The sequence below is a fragment of the Ascaphus truei genome, chromosome 3 (assembly GCF_040206685.1).
Source record: "Ascaphus truei isolate aAscTru1 chromosome 3, aAscTru1.hap1, whole genome shotgun sequence".
Taxonomy (NCBI): Eukaryota; Metazoa; Chordata; class Amphibia; order Anura; family Ascaphidae; genus Ascaphus; species Ascaphus truei.
In genome coordinates, this window is record NC_134485.1 from 224,681,498 (window position 1) to 224,704,017 (window position 22,520).

The 22,520-nt window shown below is 51.5% G+C and overlaps 1 protein-coding gene across 11 annotated transcripts in view; it reads right to left on the reverse strand.

The window, feature by feature from the left end:
- FRMPD4 (FERM and PDZ domain containing 4) overlaps window positions 1–22,520 on the reverse strand; it is a 585,463-nt gene that overhangs the window by 36,892 nt on the left and 526,051 nt on the right. The window lies entirely within an intron of this gene.

A 22,520-nucleotide genomic window follows, 5' to 3' on the forward strand; every position in this document is an offset into this window, starting at 1 on the left:
ACAAAAGACCAGACGGTAGTTTTCATTTCTGCCTGAGTGAAGCAACTTAAATATGATAGGAGCTTAGCAGGACAACGAAACGTCAATAACAACCTACTTGCTATTGGAACGGCACCAATGTTCCTTTGTTTACATTCATTTTAAAGACCAATTCCCAGCCTGGCTGCTATTTAACTACTGTATGCTGATGTTGAGTTATTCTGAATATGCCTCTCTTGTTATGAGTCCACCAAACTGCTTTTCATGGGTTCTGCTCACCTATCTATAACATAAAACTATGGGGGTGGTTATGAGGAAAACTATTGTATGAATAGCTTTTAGCATGACTTGTTGACCAACTTGTATTCCACTTTGGCACATTAATAAAACTACCATCTGAGACTTATATATTGTGTATGTGTATGTATATATATATATATATATATATATATATATATATATATATATATATATATATATTTACCCACCATAGCTTAACTAGGTATGGGAAAACCTATCCCTTGCTTCATTTTTCCATAGCCAGTATAAGCAACCCCACACTGAGGAAACCCATTAAGGTCGAAACAGTCTGTCTGTGGGTGAGTTTACTGGCTATGCATCTTAACCCTGGCTGTGCTCAAAACTGTGACCATGCAGCAAGCTTAAGCCTATAGGGGAACCATGTTGAATGGTTTTGAAGCAAAAGGTGGCAGTGTGTTCATTTGCATGTCATTTCCCAGAATCCCTTGCTGCAGTGGAAGTGCTGTGTGCTGGGTGATAATGGTGAAAGGCAGGGTTGCAGACCAGTCTAAGACATGCAAATGAGCATACAGTAATATTTCCATTATATATATATTTAAATATATGTGTGTGTGTGTGTGTGTGTAAATATATATATATATATATATATATATGTAGCCCTCTTACCCCCACCCTAAGTGAGATTGAGGTGGGTAGGTGTATCTGACTACTTATCAGTGTGGTGCTGTACCTGTTTGGCAACCAGGAGGGCTGAGCTTCCGCCACGGGGAATCTGGGGTAAATTACTCTTACTACTACTATATGGTGCAGCGCCTCCACCTGTGATGGCTCCCAGCAGAGCGGGAGTTCTTCCTCGCAGGACACATACAAATGAACACATACACTAGATGTAAAATAGCAACGGTCTTTACTATATGCAGAATGTAACTTAACACATACATCAGCAATACACAACAAGATATATGTACCACCCTCTGCCACTAGCTGGCAACTATAACCTTGCCCCTAACTGGGCTATACCTTTACACCCCCTTCCCAACCCCTTGTCCAAAGAGTCCAAGCCCACCCAAGTGTGTGAACAGGCCTGTCACATGTGAGGAGCAAGTTAAAGTTGGTGCACTTGTGGAAGGTTGTAAATACCTGCCCAGGTGTCTCTACACCTGGGTGTCTTCGCAAAGGATCTACCGGCACCGCTTGGTCCAGCGCTGATCTGTACCTCCGCGTGGATGGGGTCCAACCGAACGTCCCACCATAAGGACAGTCTCTGTATTAGCAACACCGCATACAGGAACATGCAGCAGACTCTATCACTGGTCCCTGCACTAGGAACTGCAGCAGGGCCTCTCTCTTCCTGCACTAAGGAACGGCACAGGATCTGTCACTAGGTCCCTGCCTAGTACACAGCTGAAGGGGCACAGGGTCCTTACCTAAGGGCCTGTCCCTATGAACACCCACCCTCTCTAGTGGGGAGTCAGGACCTCAACTCTAGCCTGGGGATTTCTGGCCTAGAGCAGAAGCTCGCAGCTCTCTGCCCCCCTTCTTTCCCCCTCTGAGTCCTCAGCCTAACTGACTCATGTGCTTCACAACAATGTATCAAATCCCCTGCTGCAGAGAATCTGCAAGTCTCAGGGGCTGGCTGGCTGCAGGTGACAGGGATCATAGGGCATTCCCCAGAGGCTGCTGGGAGATGTAGTCCACTCAGGACCTCTTTCCTATGGGGACCGCGTGTGCGATTTCTACTGCGCCTGTGCGAAGATGTAATGGCCGCCGCTATGCTTAACTGCGTCTGCGCAACCTCCCAGAGCTCCTGCACACTTGTAATCGCCACCGCTACCCTTGCCAACCTCTGCGCATTGCGCGAACCTCGCGTCACAACAAAGATGGCGGCGCCCACCGGGAGAAGTCGCCGTCCCCTTACCCCACTGCCACAGGGGTAAGACAGGGAGCAAAGGGACATCAGAGAAACCGGGGGTGACCCCCTTACACTCTCCCCCTGGTTGAAACACCAACGTCCCCGCTTGGAAAACAGTGTCACATTACATAAAGTTACACAATAAAAATGCATTGCATAAACTGTACAACTTAACATGTTGACTGTAACATCACTGACAGTAATACCCGAGGCCAGCTGAGTGTTAGCTGTTGGCTGAGACCAATTTTGAGGTGCCCCTAACTGATTATGTGGGGGTACCTCACTTTGACTTTGGTGAGCCTCCGCCTGGGTAGTCTCCGTTACCGATACTGGAGTCTCTGTAGACTCTTTGAGATTGTGGTCATGTGCAACAGTCACTGGTTCCATACTACTTCCTCCCCCTGGTGGAAGGAATAGCACAGTGTCTCTTGGCCAGACCTTTACCCGGCCATCCGCGGCATGGATGCGGTAGGCCAGGAGATCTTGACCTTTTCCACGGTCCACCACATGGTGAATGGAGCGCTCCTTTTTGTGCTTAAAGGAGGCAATTTTCACGGGATCAGTCACAACACAGTCCTTGTCCCTAAGCACTTTGGAGACTTCCACTGAGAAGCGAGCGATTAGCAATGTCTTTGTACTCAAAGTCTCTGTCACATTCTGCAGGGGGTAAAGGGTTGATACCTTACCACTGCGGTGATTCACGGTGGCCAACAGGTCCTTGGGGACGCTGCCAGTTCCCACCTCGGTGGTCTGGGGACCTGTCCCCGGCACTTCTGGGGAAGTCCACTCACTTTCTGGGCACTCGGAAGCGTTGGATCCCAGTCCTGGGACCAATGGGGTTGGAGCGCACAGGCTCACACTCAGTTCAATCACAGTAATACTTAGGGCAGCACTGGACATCATGATGGGGCTGTCTTTCCTCTTCACCTGGACGATAGGCGATGGGTACTGGTCCACTCGCACCACTGGACAGCAATCTTCTAAGGGGGACACCTCCGCCAGGACGCGATGCCAAATGGAGCCAATCGCCCTGGTGGCCAGACTTAAGGAGCTACCGTGCTCCGCGGTCACCTGGAAGCTCACACCCGACACCCCTGGGGCAGTCAACTCACCCTTGTCGTTGTTAGGTACTGATCCCAAGCCTAGGACCGATGGTACCATCGTAGTAGGCCGGACTGGCAGTGGTAGGGCACACGGCCCCACAGCAGGCGAGGCAAACGGCTCTTTGTCCTCAGCTTCACTTGTCATCTGTGGTTCTGGCATTTGAACTGAATCTGGAACCGCGGTTAGGGCGCATGGGCCCTCCGTAGTTGAGGTAGGTTGGTTAACCGCATCTTCCTCTGCGGATTCCGTAGCACACAGCAGCACTGGTTTTAGGAACTGTGCCCCGCAGCAGGCACACTTGGGTCCCCAGCTCAATTCGCCATCTGGAAAATCACACTTGGGGCATAGGCACCAGACGTACCTTTTACCTTCCACTTTCACTACCTGAACCTCTCGTGGTCGCTGATAGGGATCAAAGTTCATACCACCAGGTCTTTCTGTAAGCACGGGCACAAAATAAATGTTACATACAGTCCCTCTGCTGGCCAAACACCATACAACTGCCGATGTGGTTCGCTGCATCCTGTACTGTCCTTAGTGGCGACAGCAGTCACTGATTGAGCATCCTTGTGCTGGCTCCCCCTGGTGGACTCCTGAGGCGGAGCACCCTCTTTCAAGGAGTGGTTCTGACTCTGTGCTGAGCTACTCTCCGTGCAGAGGCGGGGCTCTGGTTTTCGCGCCCAACCCGGACAATACTCTGCAACAATTTCTTGCACAGTCCTGGTGCTCGCCCGACTTGGCGTGAGCCGCCATCTTAGGTGTGATTCTCTGCTTGAGGAAACCTCCATTTTAATCACAGTCTCATCAATTACACTATGACTCTCTGCATAGATAGGGGGGTAGCCTTCTGGTGTGGCCTCTGGTTTTCCTGGCATTTCAGAGTAGATAACAGGACACCATACTTTAGTGAGGGTTCCATGGAGCAATATTTTGGATGGGCCTCCTTCTCTTATTAAATCTTGTTCGGCCCTCACCAACACTGAGCACCACACTCCGTCTGCATCTACGCAGCGGCCTAAGACTTTTGCACCCCATAAGCCTGGGTACTGTCCCAATATTAAGTAAATATCACAGGAGGGAGTTTCAGCAGGAACTCGTCCTACAGCAAGGGTTTGTGAGGGCGGGACTTGCCCCTTTAATGCCCATTCGTACACTTCTTGGCAGGATGGCAATGATAATGAGAACAACATAATGTATACTGAATTCGGGCACCCCAGGTCTGGCTCTCAGCAGCGCCTCCAAATGTAGCCCTCTTACCCCCACCCTAAGTGAGATTGAGGTGGGTAGGTGTATCTGACTACTTATCAGTGTGGTGCTGTACCTGTTTGGCAACCAGGAGGGCTGAGCTTCCGCCACGGGAATCTGGGGTAAATTACTCTTACCACTACTATATGGTGCAGCGCCTCCACCTGTGATGGCACCCAGCAGAGCGGGAGTTCTTCCTCGCAGGACACATACAAATGAACACATACACTAGATGTAAAATAGCAACGGTCTTTAATATATATGCAGAATGTAACTTAACACATACATCAGCAATACACAACAAGATATATGTACCACCCTCTGCCACTAGCTGGCAACTATAACCTTGCCCCTAACTGGGCTATAACCTTCTTAGCCCCTAACTGGGCTATACCTTTACACCCCCTTCCCAACCCCTTGTCCAAAGAGTCCAAGCCCACCCAAGTGTGTGAACAGGCCTGTCACATGTGAGGAGCAAGTTAAAGTTGGTGCACTTGTGGAAGGTTGTAAATACCTGCCCAGGTGTCTCTACACCTGGGTGTCTTCGCAAAGGATCTACCGGCGCCGCTTGGTCCAGCGCTGATCTGTACCTCCGCGTGGATGGGGTCCAACCGAACGTCCCACCATAAGGACAGTTTCTGTATTAGCAACACCGCATACAGGAACATGCAGCAGACTCTATCACTGGTCCCTGCACTAGGAACTGCAGCAGGGCCGCACTCTTCCTGCACTAAGGAACGGCACAGGATCTGTCACTAGGTCCCTGCCTAGTACACAGCTGAAGGGGCACAGGGTCCTTACCTAAGGGCCTGTCCCTATGAACACCCACCCTCTCTAGTGGAGAGTCAGGACCTCAACTCTAGCCTGGGGATTTCTGGCCTAGAGCAGAAGCTCGCAGCTCTCTGCCCCCCTTCTTTCCCCCTCTGAGTCCTCAGCCTAACTGACTCATGTGCTTCACAACAATGTATCAAATCCCCTGCTGCAGAGAATCTGCAAGTCTCAGTGGCTGGCTGGCTGCAGGTGACAGGGATCATAGGGCATTCCCCAGAGGCTGCTGGGAGATGTAGTCCACTCAGGACCTCTTTCCTATGGGGACCGCGTGTGCGATCTCTACTGCGCCTGTGCGAAGATGTAATGGCCGCCGCTATGCTTAACTGCGTCTGCGCAACCTCCCAGAGCTCCTGCACACTTGTAATCGCCACCGCTACCCTTGCCAACCTCTGCGCATTGCGCGAACCTCGCGTCATAACAAAGATGGCGGCGCCCACCGGGAGAAGTTGCCGTCCCCTTACCCCACTGCCACAGGGGTAAGACAGGGAGCAAAGGGACATCAGAGAAACCGGGGGTGACCCCCTTACACTCTCCCCCTGGTTGAAACACCAACGTCCCTGCTTGGAAAACAGTGTCACATTACATAAAGTTACACAATAAAAATGCATTGCATAAACTGTACAACTTAACATGTTGACTGTAACATCACTGACAGTAATACCCGAGGCCAGCTGAGTGTTAGCTGTTGGCTGAGACCAATTTTGAGGTGCCCCTAACTGATTATGTGGGGGTACCTCACTTTGACTTTGGTGAGCCTCCGCCTGGGTAGTCTCCGTTACCGATACTGGAGTCTCTGTAGACTCTTTGAGATTGTGGTCATGTGCAACAGTCACTGGTTCCATACTACTTCCTCCCCCTGGTGGAAGGAATAGCACAGTGTCTCTTGGCCAGACCTTTACCCGGCCATCCGCGGCATGGATGCGGTAGGCCAGGAGATCTTGACCTTTTCCACGGTCCACCACATGGTGAATGGAGCGCTCCTTTTTGTGCTTAAAGGAGGCAATTTTCACGGGATCAGTCACAACACAGTCCTTGTCCCTAAGCACTTTGGAGACTTCCACTGAGAAGCGAGCGATTAGCAATGTCTTTGTACTCAAAGTCTCTGTCACATTCTGCAGGGGGTAAAGGGTTGATACCTTACCACTGCGGTGATTCACGGTGGCCAACAGGTCCTTGGGGACGCTGCCAGTTCCCACCTCGGTGGTCTGGGGACCTGTCCCCGGCACTTCTGGGGAAGTCCACTCACTTTCTGGGCACTCGGAAGCGTTGGATCCCAGTCCTGGGACCAATGGGGTTGGAGCGCACAGGCTCACACTCAGTTCAATCACAGTAATACTTAGGGCAGCACTGGATATCATGATGGGGCTGTCTTTCCTCTTCACCTGGACGATAGGCGATGGGTACTGGTCCACTCGCACCACTGGACAGCAATCTTCTAAGGGGGACACCTCCGCCAGGACGCGATGCCAAATGGAGCCAATCGCCCTGGTGGCCAGACTTAAGGAGCTACCGTGCTCCGCGGTCACCTGGAAGCTCACACCCGACACCCCTGGGGCAGTCAACTCACCCTTGTCGTCGTTAGGTACTGATCCCAAGCCTAGGACCGATGGTACCATCGTAGTAGGCCGGACTGGCAGTGGTAGGGCACACGGCCCCACAGCAGGCGAGGCAAACGGCTCTTTGTCCTCAGCTTCACTTGTCATCTGTGGTTCTGGCATTTGAACTGAATCTGGAACCGCGGTTAGGGCGCATGGGCCCTCCGTAGTTGAGGTAGGTTGGTTAACCGCATCTTCCTCTGCGGATTCCGTAGCACACAGCAGCACTGGTTTTAGGAACTGTGCCCCGCAGCAGGCACACTTGGGTCCCCAGCTCAATTCGCCATCTGGAAAATCACACTTGGGGCATAGGCACCAGACGTACCTTTTACCTTCCACTTTCACTACCTGAACCTCTCGTGGTCGCTGATAGGGATCAAAGTTCATACCACCAGGTCTTTCTGTAAGCACGGGCACAAAATAAATGTTACATACAGTCCCTCTGCTGGCCAAACACCATACAACTGCCGATGTGGTTCGCTGCATCCTGTACTGTCCTTAGTGGCGACAGCAGTCACTGATTGAGCATCCTTGTGCTGGCTCCCCCTGGTGGACTCCTGAGGCGGAGCACCCTCTTTCAAGGAGTGGTTCTGACTCTGTGCTGAGCTACTCTCCGTGCAGAGGCGGGGCTCTGGTTTTCGCGCCCAACCCGGACAATACTCTGCAACAATTTCTTGCACAGTCCTGGTGCTCGCCCGACTTGGCGTGAGCCGCCATCTTAGGTGTGATTCTCTGCTTGAGGAAACCTCCATTTTAATCACAGTCTCATCAATTACACTATGACTCTCTGCATAGATAGGGGGGTAGCCTTCTGGTGTGGCCTCTGGTTTTCCTGGCATTTCAGAGTAGATAACAGGACACCATACTTTAGTGAGGGTTCCATGGAGCAATATTTTGGATGGGCCTCCTTCTCTTATTAAATCTTGTTCGGCCCTCACCAACACTGAGCACCACACTCCGTCTGCATCTACGCAGCGGCCTAAGACTTTTGCACCCCATAAGCCTGGGTACTGTCCCAATATTAAGTAAATATCACAGGAGGGAGTTTCAGCAGGAACTCGTCCTACAGCAAGGGTTTGTGAGGGCGGGACTTGCCCCTTTAATGCCCATTCGTACACTTCTTGGCAGGATGGCAATGATAATGAGAACAACATAATGTATACTGAATTCGGGCACCCCAGGTCTGGCTCTCAGCAGCGCCTCCAAATGTAGCCCTCTTACCCCCACCCTAAGTGAGATTGAGGTGGGTAGGTGTATCTGACTACTTATCAGTGTGGTGCTGTACCTGTTTGGCAACCAGGAGGGCTGAGCTTCCGCCACGGGAATCTGGGGTAAATTACTCTTACCACTACTATATGGTGCAGCGCCTCCACCTGTGATGGCACCCAGCAGAGCGGGAGTTCTTCCTCGCAGGACACATACAAATGAACACATACACTAGATGTAAAATAGCAACGGTCTTTAATATATATGCAGAATGTAACTTAACACATACATCAGCAATACACAACAAGATATATGTACCACCCTCTGCCACTAGCTGGCAACTATAACCTTGCCCCTAACTGGGCTATAACCTTCTTAGCCCCTAACTGGGCTATACCTTTACACCCCCTTCCCAACCCCTTGTCCAAAGAGTCCAAGCCCACCCAAGTGTGTGAACAGGCCTGTCACATGTGAGGAGCAAGTTAAAGTTGGTGCACTTGTGGAAGGTTGTAAATACCTGCCCAGGTGTCTCTACACCTGGGTGTCTTCGCAAAGGATCTACCGGCGCCGCTTGGTCCAGCGCTGATCTGTACCTCCGCGTGGATGGGGTCCAACCGAACGTCCCACCATAAGGACAGTCTCTGTATTAGCAACACCGCATACAGGAACATGCAGCAGACTCTATCACTGGTCCCTGCACTAGGAACTGCAGCAGGGCCGCACTCTTCCTGCACTAAGGAACGGCACAGGATCTGTCACTAGGTCCCTGCCTAGTACACAGCTGAAGGGGCACAGGGTCCTTACCTAAGGGCCTGTCCCTATGAACACCCACCCTCTCTAGTGGAGAGTCAGGACCTCAACTCTAGCCTGGGGATTTCTGGCCTAGAGCAGAAGCTCGCAGCTCTCTGCCCCCCTTCTTTCCCCCTCTGAGTCCTCAGCCTAACTGACTCATGTGCTTCACAACAATGTATCAAATCCCCTGCTGCAGAGAATCTGCAAGTCTCAGTGGCTGGCTGGCTGCAGGTGACAGGGATCATAGGGCATTCCCCAGAGGCTGCTGGGAGATGTAGTCCACTCAGGACCTCTTTCCTATGGGGACCGCGTGTGCGATCTCTACTGCGCCTGTGCGAAGATGTAATGGCCGCCGCTATGCTTAACTGCGTCTGCGCAACCTCCCAGAGCTCCTGCACACTTGTAATCGCCACCGCTACCCTTGCCAACCTCTGCGCATTGCGCGAACCTCGCGTCATAACAAAGATGGCGGCGCCCACCGGGAGAAGTTGCCGTCCCCTTACCCCACTGCCACAGGGGTAAGACAGGGAGCAAAGGGACATCAGAGAAACCGGGGGTGACCCCCTTACACTCTCCCCCTGGTTGAAACACCAACGTCCCTGCTTGGAAAACAGTGTCACATTACATAAAGTTACACAATAAAAATGCATTGCATAAACTGTACAACTTAACATGTTGACTGTAACATCACTGACAGTAATACCCGAGGCCAGCTGAGTGTTAGCTGTTGGCTGAGACCAATTTTGAGGTGCCCCTAACTGATTATGTGGGGGTACCTCACTTTGACTTTGGTGAGCCTCCGCCTGGGTAGTCTCCGTTACCGATACTGGAGTCTCTGTAGACTCTTTGAGATTGTGGTCATGTGCAACAGTCACTGGTTCCATACTACTTCCTCCCCCTGGTGGAAGGAATAGCACAGTGTCTCTTGGCCAGACCTTTACCCGGCCATCCGCGGCATGGATGCGGTAGGCCAGGAGATCTTGACCTTTTCCACGGTCCACCACATGGTGAATGGAGCGCTCCTTTTTGTGCTTAAAGGAGGCAATTTTCACGGGATCAGTCACAACACAGTCCTTGTCCCTAAGCACTTTGGAGACTTCCACTGAGAAGCGAGCGATTAGCAATGTCTTTGTACTCAAAGTCTCTGTCACATTCTGCAGGGGGTAAAGGGTTGATACCTTACCACTGCGGTGATTCACGGTGGCCAACAGGTCCTTGGGGACGCTGCCAGTTCCCACCTCGGTGGTCTGGGGACCTGTCCCCGGCACTTCTGGGGAAGTCCACTCACTTTCTGGGCACTCGGAAGCGTTGGATCCCAGTCCTGGGACCAATGGGGTTGGAGCGCACAGGCTCACACTCAGTTCAATCACAGTAATACTTAGGGCAGCACTGGACATCATGATGGGGCTGTCTTTCCTCTTCACCTGGACGATAGGCGATGGGTACTGGTCCACTCGCACCACTGGACAGCAATCTTCTAAGGGGGACACCTCCGCCAGGACGCGATGCCAAATGGAGCCAATCGCCCTGGTGGCCAGACTTAAGGAGCTACCGTGCTCCGCGGTCACCTGGAAGCTCACACCCGACACCCCTGGGGCAGTCAACTCACCCTTGTCGTCGTTAGGTACTGATCCCAAGCCTAGGACCGATGGTACCATCGTAGTAGGCCGGACTGGCAGTGGTAGGGCACACGGCCCCACAGCAGGCGAGGCAAACGGCTCTTTGTCCTCAGCTTCACTTGTCATCTGTGGTTCTGGCATTTGAACTGAATCTGGAACCGCGGTTAGGGCGCATGGGCCCTCCGTAGTTGAGGTAGGTTGGTTAACCGCATCTTCCTCTGCGGATTCCGTAGCACACAGCAGCACTGGTTTTAGGAACTGTGCCCCGCAGCAGGCACACTTGGGTCCCCAGCTCAATTCGCCATCTGGAAAATCACACTTGGGGCATAGGCACCAGACGTACCTTTTACCTTCCACTTTCACTACCTGAACCTCTCGTGGTCGCTGATAGGGATCAAAGTTCATACCACCAGGTCTTTCTGTAAGCACGGGCACAAAATAAATGTTACATACAGTCCCTCTGCTGGCCAAACACCATACAACTGCCGATGTGGTTCGCTGCATCCTGTACTGTCCTTAGTGGCGACAGCAGTCACTGATTGAGCATCCTTGTGCTGGCTCCCCCTGGTGGACTCCTGAGGCGGAGCACCCTCTTTCAAGGAGTGGTTCTGACTCTGTGCTGAGCTACTCTCCGTGCAGAGGCGGGGCTCTGGTTTTCGCGCCCAACCCGGACAATACTCTGCAACAATTTCTTGCACAGTCCTGGTGCTCGCCCGACTTGGCGTGAGCCGCCATCTTAGGTGTGATTCTCTGCTTGAGGAAACCTCCATTTTAATCACAGTCTCATCAATTACACTATGACTCTCTGCATAGATAGGGGGGTAGCCTTCTGGTGTGGCCTCTGGTTTTCCTGGCATTTCAGAGTAGATAACAGGACACCATACTTTAGTGAGGGTTCCATGGAGCAATATTTTGGATGGGCCTCCTTCTCTTATTAAATCTTGTTCGGCCCTCACCAACACTGAGCACCACACTCCGTCTGCATCTACGCAGCGGCCTAAGACTTTTGCACCCCATAAGCCTGGGTACTGTCCCAATATTAAGTAAATATCACAGGAGGGAGTTTCAGCAGGAACTCGTCCTACAGCAAGGGTTTGTGAGGGCGGGACTTGCCCCTTTAATGCCCATTCGTACACTTCTTGGCAGGATGGCAATGATAATGAGAACAACATAATGTATACTGAATTCGGGCACCCCAGGTCTGGCTCTCAGCAGCGCCTCCAAATGTAGCCCTCTTACCCCCACCCTAAGTGAGATTGAGGTGGGTAGGTGTATCTGACTACTTATCAGTGTGGTGCTGTACCTGTTTGGCAACCAGGAGGGCTGAGCTTCCGCCACGGGAATCTGGGGTAAATTACTCTTACCACTACTATATGGTGCAGCGCCTCCACCTGTGATGGCACCCAGCAGAGCGGGAGTTCTTCCTCGCAGGACACATACAAATGAACACATACACTAGATGTAAAATAGCAACGGTCTTTAATATATATGCAGAATGTAACTTAACACATACATCAGCAATACACAACAAGATATATGTACCACCCTCTGCCACTAGCTGGCAACTATAACCTTGCCCCTAACTGGGCTATAACCTTCTTAGCCCCTAACTGGGCTATACCTTTACACCCCCTTCCCAACCCCTTGTCCAAAGAGTCCAAGCCCACCCAAGTGTGTGAACAGGCCTGTCACATGTGAGGAGCAAGTTAAAGTTGGTGCACTTGTGGAAGGTTGTAAATACCTGCCCAGGTGTCTCTACACCTGGGTGTCTTCGCAAAGGATCTACCGGCGCCGCTTGGTCCAGCGCTGATCTGTACCTCCGCGTGGATGGGGTCCAACCGAACGTCCCACCATAAGGACAGTTTCTGTATTAGCAACACCGCATACAGGAACATGCAGCAGACTCTATCACTGGTCCCTGCACTAGGAACTGCAGCAGGGCCGCACTCTTCCTGCACTAAGGAACGGCACAGGATCTGTCACTAGGTCCCTGCCTAGTACACAGCTGAAGGGGCACAGGGTCCTTACCTAAGGGCCTGTCCCTATGAACACCCACCCTCTCTAGTGGAGAGTCAGGACCTCAACTCTAGCCTGGGGATTTCTGGCCTAGAGCAGAAGCTCGCAGCTCTCTGCCCCCCTTCTTTCCCCCTCTGAGTCCTCAGCCTAACTGACTCATGTGCTTCACAACAATGTATCAAATCCCCTGCTGCAGAGAATCTGCAAGTCTCAGTGGCTGGCTGGCTGCAGGTGACAGGGATCATAGGGCATTCCCCAGAGGCTGCTGGGAGATGTAGTCCACTCAGGACCTCTTTCCTATGGGGACCGCGTGTGCGATCTCTACTGCGCCTGTGCGAAGATGTAATGGCCGCCGCTATGCTTAACTGCGTCTGCGCAACCTCCCAGAGCTCCTGCACACTTGTAATCGCCACCGCTACCCTTGCCAACCTCTGCGCATTGCGCGAACCTCGCGTCATAACAAAGATGGCGGCGCCCACCGGGAGAAGTTGCCGTCCCCTTACCCCACTGCCACAGGGGTAAGACAGGGAGCAAAGGGACATCAGAGAAACCGGGGGTGACCCCCTTACACTCTCCCCCTGGTTGAAACACCAACGTCCCTGCTTGGAAAACAGTGTCACATTACATAAAGTTACACAATAAAAATGCATTGCATAAACTGTACAACTTAACATGTTGACTGTAACATCACTGACAGTAATACCCGAGGCCAGCTGAGTGTTAGCTGTTGGCTGAGACCAATTTTGAGGTGCCCCTAACTGATTATGTGGGGGTACCTCACTTTGACTTTGGTGAGCCTCCGCCTGGGTAGTCTCCGTTACCGATACTGGAGTCTCTGTAGACTCTTTGAGATTGTGGTCATGTGCAACAGTCACTGGTTCCATACTACTTCCTCCCCCTGGTGGAAGGAATAGCACAGTGTCTCTTGGCCAGACCTTTACCCGGCCATCCGCGGCATGGATGCGGTAGGCCAGGAGATCTTGACCTTTTCCACGGTCCACCACATGGTGAATGGAGCGCTCCTTTTTGTGCTTAAAGGAGGCAATTTTCACGGGATCAGTCACAACACAGTCCTTGTCCCTAAGCACTTTGGAGACTTCCACTGAGAAGCGAGCGATTAGCAATGTCTTTGTACTCAAAGTCTCTGTCACATTCTGCAGGGGGTAAAGGGTTGATACCTTACCACTGCGGTGATTCACGGTGGCCAACAGGTCCTTGGGGACGCTGCCAGTTCCCACCTCGGTGGTCTGGGGACCTGTCCCCGGCACTTCTGGGGAAGTCCACTCACTTTCTGGGCACTCGGAAGCGTTGGATCCCAGTCCTGGGACCAATGGGGTTGGAGCGCACAGGCTCACACTCAGTTCAATCACAGTAATACTTAGGGCAGCACTGGACATCATGATGGGGCTGTCTTTCCTCTTCACCTGGACGATAGGCGATGGGTACTGGTCCACTCGCACCACTGGACAGCAATCTTCTAAGGGGGACACCTCCGCCAGGACGCGATGCCAAATGGAGCCAATCGCCCTGGTGGCCAGACTTAAGGAGCTACCGTGCTCCGCGGTCACCTGGAAGCTCACACCCGACACCCCTGGGGCAGTCAACTCACCCTTGTCGTCGTTAGGTACTGATCCCAAGCCTAGGACCGATGGTACCATCGTAGTAGGCCGGACTGGCAGTGGTAGGGCACACGGCCCCACAGCAGGCGAGGCAAACGGCTCTTTGTCCTCAGCTTCACTTGTCATCTGTGGTTCTGGCATTTGAACTGAATCTGGAACCGCGGTTAGGGCGCATGGGCCCTCCGTAGTTGAGGTAGGTTGGTTAACCGCATCTTCCTCTGCGGATTCCGTAGCACACAGCAGCACTGGTTTTAGGAACTGTGCCCCGCAGCAGGCACACTTGGGTCCCCAGCTCAATTCGCCATCTGGAAAATCACACTTGGGGCATAGGCACCAGACGTACCTTTTACCTTCCACTTTCACTACCTGAACCTCTCGTGGTCGCTGATAGGGATCAAAGTTCATACCACCAGGTCTTTCTGTAAGCACGGGCACAAAATAAATGTTACATACAGTCCCTCTGCTGGCCAAACACCATACAACTGCCGATGTGGTTCGCTGCATCCTGTACTGTCCTTAGTGGCGACAGCAGTCACTGATTGAGCATCCTTGTGCTGGCTCCCCCTGGTGGACTCCTGAGGCGGAGCACCCTCTTTCAAGGAGTGGTTCTGACTCTGTGCTGAGCTACTCTCCGTGCAGAGGCGGGGCTCTGGTTTTCGCGCCCAACCCGGACAATACTCTGCAACAATTTCTTGCACAGTCCTGGTGCTCGCCCGACTTGGCGTGAGCCGCCATCTTAGGTGTGATTCTCTGCTTGAGGAAACCTCCATTTTAATCACAGTCTCATCAATTACACTATGACTCTCTGCATAGATAGGGGGGTAGCCTTCTGGTGTGGCCTCTGGTTTTCCTGGCATTTCAGAGTAGATAACAGGACACCATACTTTAGTGAGGGTTCCATGGAGCAATATTTTGGATGGGCCTCCTTCTCTTATTAAATCTTGTTCGGCCCTCACCAACACTGAGCACCACACTCCGTCTGCATCTACGCAGCGGCCTAAGACTTTTGCACCCCATAAGCCTGGGTACTGTCCCAATATTAAGTAAATATCACAGGAGGGAGTTTCAGCAGGAACTCGTCCTACAGCAAGGGTTTGTGAGGGCGGGACTTGCCCCTTTAATGCCCATTCGTACACTTCTTGGCAGGATGGCAATGATAATGAGAACAACATAATGTATACTGAATTCGGGCACCCCAGGTCTGGCTCTCAGCAGCGCCTCCAAATGTAGCCCTCTTACCCCCACCCTAAGTGAGATTGAGGTGGGTAGGTGTATCTGACTACTTATCAGTGTGGTGCTGTACCTGTTTGGCAACCAGGAGGGCTGAGCTTCCGCCACGGGAATCTGGGGTAAATTACTCTTACCACTACTATATGGTGCAGCGCCTCCACCTGTGATGGCACCCAGCAGAGCGGGAGTTCTTCCTCGCAGGACACATACAAATGAACACATACACTAGATGTAAAATAGCAACGGTCTTTAATATATATGCAGAATGTAACTTAACACATACATCAGCAATACACAACAAGATATATGTACCACCCTCTGCCACTAGCTGGCAACTATAACCTTGCCCCTAACTGGGCTATAACCTTCTTAGCCCCTAACTGGGCTATACCTTTACACCCCCTTCCCAACCCCTTGTCCAAAGAGTCCAAGCCCACCCAAGTGTGTGAACAGGCCTGTCACATGTGAGGAGCAAGTTAAAGTTGGTGCACTTGTGGAAGGTTGTAAATACCTGCCCAGGTGTCTCTACACCTGGGTGTCTTCGCAAAGGATCTACCGGCGCCGCTTGGTCCAGCGCTGATCTGTACCTCCGCGTGGATGGGGTCCAACCGAACGTCCCACCATAAGGACAGTCTCTGTATTAGCAACACCGCATACAGGAACATGCAGCAGACTCTATCACTGGTCCCTGCACTAGGAACTGCAGCAGGGCCGCACTCTTCCTGCACTAAGGAACGGCACAGGATCTGTCACTAGGTCCCTGCCTAGTACACAGCTGAAGGGGCACAGGGTCCTTACCTAAGGGCCTGTCCCTATGAACACCCACCCTCTCTAGTGGAGAGTCAGGACCTCAACTCTAGCCTGGGGATTTCTGGCCTAGAGCAGAAGCTCGCAGCTCTCTGCCCCCCTTCTTTCCCCCTCTGAGTCCTCAGCCTAACTGACTCATGTGCTTCACAACAATGTATCAAATCCCCTGCTGCAGAGAATCTGCAAGTCTCAGTGGCTGGCTGGCTGCAGGTGACAGGGATCATAGGGCATTCCCCAGAGGCTGCTGGGAGATGTAGTCCACTCAGGACCTCTTTCCTATGGGGACCGCGTGTGCGATCTCTACTGCGCCTGTGCGAAGATGTAATGGCCGCCGCTATGCTTAACTGCGTCTGCGCAACCTCCCAGAGCTCCTGCACACTTGTAATCGCCACCGCTACCCTTGCCAACCTCTGCGCATTGCGCGAACCTCGCGTCATAACAAAGATGGCGGCGCCCACCGGGAGAAGTTGCCGTCCCCTTACCCCACTGCCACAGGGGTAAGACAGGGAGCAAAGGGACATCAGAGAAACCGGGGGTGACCCCCTTACACTCTCCCCCTGGTTGAAACACCAACGTCCCTGCTTGGAAAACAGTGTCACATTACATAAAGTTACACAATAAAAATGCATTGCATAAACTGTACAACTTAACATGTTGACTGTAACATCACTGACAGTAATACCCGAGGCCAGCTGAGTGTTAGCTGTTGGCTGAGACCAATTTTGAGGTGCCCCTAACTGATTATGTGGGGGTACCTCACTTTGACTTTGGTGAGCCTCCGCCTGGGTAGTCTCCGTTACCGATACTGGAGTCTCTGTAGACTCTTTGAGATTGTGGTCATGTGCAACAGTCACTGGTTCCATACTACTTCCTCCCCCTGGTGGAAGGAATAGCACAGTGTCTCTTGGCCAGACCTTTACCCGGCCATCCGCGGCATGGATGCGGTAGGCCAGGAGATCTTGACCTTTTCCACGGTCCACCACATGGTGAATGGAGCGCTCCTTTTTGTGCTTAAAGGAGGCAATTTTCACGGGATCAGTCACAACACAGTCCTTGTCCCTAAGCACTTTGGAGACTTCCACTGAGAAGCGAGCGATTAGCAATGTCTTTGTACTCAAAGTCTCTGTCACATTCTGCAGGGGGTAAAGGGTTGATACCTTACCACTGCGGTGATTCACGGTGGCCAACAGGTCCTTGGGGACGCTGCCAGTTCCCACCTCGGTGGTCTGGGGACCTGTCCCCGGCACTTCTGGGGAAGTCCACTCACTTTCTGGGCACTCGGAAGCGTTGGATCCCAGTCCTGGGACCAATGGGGTTGGAGCGCACAGGCTCACACTCAGTTCAATCACAGTAATACTTAGGGCAGCACTGGACATCATGATGGGGCTGTCTTTCCTCTTCACCTGGACGATAGGCGATGGGTACTGGTCCACTCGCACCACTGGACAGCAATCTTCTAAGGGGGACACCTCCGCCAGGACGCGATGCCAAATGGAGCCAATCGCCCTGGTGGCCAGACTTAAGGAGCTACCGTGCTCCGCGGTCACCTGGAAGCTCACACCCGACACCCCTGGGGCAGTCAACTCACCCTTGTCGTCGTTAGGTACTGATCCCAAGCCTAGGACCGATGGTACCATCGTAGTAGGCCGGACTGGCAGTGGTAGGGCACACGGCCCCACAGCAGGCGAGGCAAACGGCTCTTTGTCCTCAGCTTCACTTGTCATCTGTGGTTCTGGCATTTGAACTGAATCTGGAACCGCGGTTAGGGCGCATGGGCCCTCCGTAGTTGAGGTAGGTTGGTTAACCGCATCTTCCTCTGCGGATTCCGTAGCACACAGCAGCACTGGTTTTAGGAACTGTGCCCCGCAGCAGGCACACTTGGGTCCCCAGCTCAATTCGCCATCTGGAAAATCACACTTGGGGCATAGGCACCAGACGTACCTTTTACCTTCCACTTTCACTACCTGAACCTCTCGTGGTCGCTGATAGGGATCAAAGTTCATACCACCAGGTCTTTCTGTAAGCACGGGCACAAAATAAATGTTACATACAGTCCCTCTGCTGGCCAAACACCATACAACTGCCGATGTGGTTCGCTGCATCCTGTACTGTCCTTAGTGGCGACAGCAGTCACTGATTGAGCATCCTTGTGCTGGCTCCCCCTGGTGGACTCCTGAGGCGGAGCACCCTCTTTCAAGGAGTGGTTCTGACTCTGTGCTGAGCTACTCTCCGTGCAGAGGCGGGGCTCTGGTTTTCGCGCCCAACCCGGACAATACTCTGCAACAATTTCTTGCACAGTCCTGGTGCTCGCCCGACTTGGCGTGAGCCGCCATCTTAGGTGTGATTCTCTGCTTGAGGAAACCTCCATTTTAATCACAGTCTCATCAATTACACTATGACTCTCTGCATAGATAGGGGGGTAGCCTTCTGGTGTGGCCTCTGGTTTTCCTGGCATTTCAGAGTAGATAACAGGACACCATACTTTAGTGAGGGTTCCATGGAGCAATATTTTGGATGGGCCTCCTTCTCTTATTAAATCTTGTTCGGCCCTCACCAACACTGAGCACCACACTCCGTCTGCATCTACGCAGCGGCCTAAGACTTTTGCACCCCATAAGCCTGGGTACTGTCCCAATATTAAGTAAATATCACAGGAGGGAGTTTCAGCAGGAACTCGTCCTACAGCAAGGGTTTGTGAGGGCGGGACTTGCCCCTTTAATGCCCATTCGTACACTTCTTGGCAGGATGGCAATGATAATGAGAACAACATAATGTATACTGAATTCGGGCACCCCAGGTCTGGCTCTCAGCAGCGCCTCCAAATGTAGCCCTCTTACCCCCACCCTAAGTGAGATTGAGGTGGGTAGGTGTATCTGACTACTTATCAGTGTGGTGCTGTACCTGTTTGGCAACCAGGAGGGCTGAGCTTCCGCCACGGGGAATCTGGGGTAAATTACTCTTACTACTACTATATGGTGCAGCGCCTCCACCTGTGATGGCTCCCAGCAGAGCGGGAGTTCTTCCTCGCAGGACACATACAAATGAACACATACACTAGATGTAAAATAGCAACGGTCTTTACTATATGCAGAATGTAACTTAACACATACATCAGCAATACACAACAAGATATATGTACCACCCTCCGCCACTAGCTGGCAACTATAACCTTGCCCCTAACTGGGCTATAACCTTCTTAGCCCCTAACTGGGCTATACCTTTACACCCCCTTCCCAACCCCTTGTCCAAAGAGTCCAAGCCCACCCAAGTGTGTGAACAGGCCTGTCACATGTGAGGAGCAAGTTAAAGTTGGTGCACTTGTGGAAGGTTGTAAATACCTGCCCAGGTGTCTCTACACCTGGGTGTCTTCGCAAAGGATCTACCGGCGCCGCTTGGTCCAGCGCTGATCTGTACCCCGCGTGGATGGGGTCCAACCGAACGTCCCACCATAAGGACAGTCTCTGTATTAGCAACACCGCATACAGGAACATGCAGCAGACTCTATCACTGGTCCCTGCACTAGGAACTGCAGCAGGGCCTCTCTCTCTTCCTGCACTAAGGAACGGCACAGGATCTGTCACTAGGTCCCTGCCTAGTACACAGCTGAAGGGGCACAGGGTCCTTACCTAAGGGCCTGTCCCTATGAACACCCAACCTCTCTAGTGGGGAGTCAGGACCTCAACTCTAGCCTGGGGATTTCTGGCCTAGAGCAGAAGCTCGCAGCTCTCTGCCCCCCTTCTTTCCCCCTCTGAGTCCTCAGCCTAACTGACTCATGTGCTTCACAACAATGTATCAAATCCCCTGCTGCAGAGAATCTGCAAGTCTCAGTGGCTGGCTGGCTGCAGGTGACAGGGATCATAGGGCATTCCCCAGAGGCTGCTGGGAGATGTAGTCCACTCAGGACCTCTTTCCTATGGGGACCGCGTGTGCGATCTCTACTGCGCCTGTGCGAAGATGTAATGGCTGCCGCTATGCTTAACTGCGTCTGCGCAACCTCCCAGTGCTCCTGCACACTTGTAATCGCCACCGCTACCCTTGCCAACCTCTGCGCATTGCGCGAACCTCGCATCACAACAAAGATGGCGGCGCCCACCAGGAGAAGTCGCCGTCCCCTTACCCCACTGCCACAGGGGTAAGACAGGGAGCAAAGGGACATCAGGGAAACCGGGGGTGACCCCCTTACATATATATATATATATATATATATATATATATATATATATATATACACACACACACACACACATATATATATATATATATATATATATATATATATATATATATATATATATATATATAATATTTAAATTAGAATGGCAAAAATGCACAATACTCCAAACCCTGCAATTGCAAATCAGTGCAAATACCAACATACTGGAAGAAGATATGCAAACTCTGCACAATAAACTACAGTGCAACTTAATCAAGAAGAAACAGAAGAAACTTCAATTCCTCTCTCAATGTGACTGCTGACCATGGACACAACATAAGGTATTTCAAACCAAGAAAAAGCAGGACAACTTTTTAGAACTACTGTAGAAAACCCAACTAACTTTTCAAGGCAGATACACACCCTCAACCCAGAAGACCACAAAGCCTGCTAGGGAGTTATAAACCTGTCTCAAAACCTGAGATTTCAATTCTCTCCAAGGGACTAACATTCTGTCTCACCACCAAACTGGATCAAATCCAATTCCCCTGTCCTGGACCATGCGGAATGCATGACTATATTGGGTCATACATTTGGTATACTGGTGCCTGGTAGAACCCAAGCTAATGGTTCTGTTTTATGAATCAGTACCATGGCCATATCCCACTGCACATCTTTACTGAAATAAAGTCTATCTTCCAGTGCATCCAGATGTTGCCGGTAAGCCTCGTCCTCCTTGGTCAACAGCCCACTTCCCACCAGATCTTCGTCTTACCTTGGTGGCAGCTGACCATAAGGGTCATATTGAGACACGGAACCCAACCAGAAACTAAGTCCTTCCATTCTAGAGACAATGGTGCTTTTTCAAACTTTGTTTCAAGGGCTTCGCAACAGGATCCAAAACCTGGCACCACTGTAGCAAAGCTCGGAGTTTCGCCTCCACATTGGATCCATTAGAGCTCCACTTCACTGGTGACTTGAACACCACTGGAAATGCAGGTGCCTTCACAATAGAGACATCTTGATGTTTCCTTGAGGGTGAAGTAAATTCCTTGGCAGGAATGTCCACAGGTTCCATGGGAAGTGAGGTATTTTCCATTTTACATCTTCAATGATGACATCGGATATGGATACCCCCTCCGAGAGGTCACCTGGATCGAGAACCACGGCACTCACCTCTGCTGAGGGCAGCACATCAGTGGCATCCTCCACAACTGCAGTTGGCAAGCACTGTAATGGCTCTGTGAATCTCTCGAGTACCCGGGAGCAGACAGCCATCTCACTCACAGTCCCGGGGAGGCAATGGATAGTATGGAGGAGGAGGTCCGGAACATCAGGGATATGTTAACTTGCACCTGGGACATTGAGCCGAGATAGTGAACTCTCCGACAGGCTTCAAACATAGGCTGAAGACAGCCTGAAAATATTCTTTGCCCAGCATCGATACCCCAAGATCCCATCGGGGATCTCGTAGTGCTGCACTGTTTCTACAGACGATTCCATTGCCTGCTCGGCAGATATACTGTAGTCAAATGAGGTAGATGATTCTTTAACAGAGTTACGGCAAATATACTGGAGAGCTGCTCCTAGTCTCAAGTGTCTGGTAAGTCAATTTAACTCACGTGTCTAGGTGTGGTTGTTATCTCCCACTTACCCACATGTGACTTGAAACGTTGCAAATTTGGTCCTTACCCTAGCGAGACTGGTAGGGGCAGGGTTATCTTGTTGCATCTTTATTTTATAGAACAGTCCACAACAAGGTGTGGCCAATGTTTTCGCGCCACGATGCAGTCTCGTCATAGTGGAACAAAAATCGAACCCACAACTACTGACAATTTTAATATCGGTACAATGTTTTGGGTTGCAGTTTTTCCATTTTAGGGCTTAGACTAGAGACTCCATTTATTTGCATGCAGCATTTATTTGGTGGGGGTAATCTTGGCCCACCATAGTTTGGCACATATCATCAGGGTATTAACCTGTGTAATATAGTCTTTATATAATATTCTACTGCCCATTAAGTGATACCTCTTTAATTTAGTGCAATACTAGCAGCTTCTTTTAAATGATCAATATCATACACTGCAGACCCTACCAAATATCACACAGTTGTCTTTCTAAAAATTATTTCCACTGCGGTTTGCAGGTATG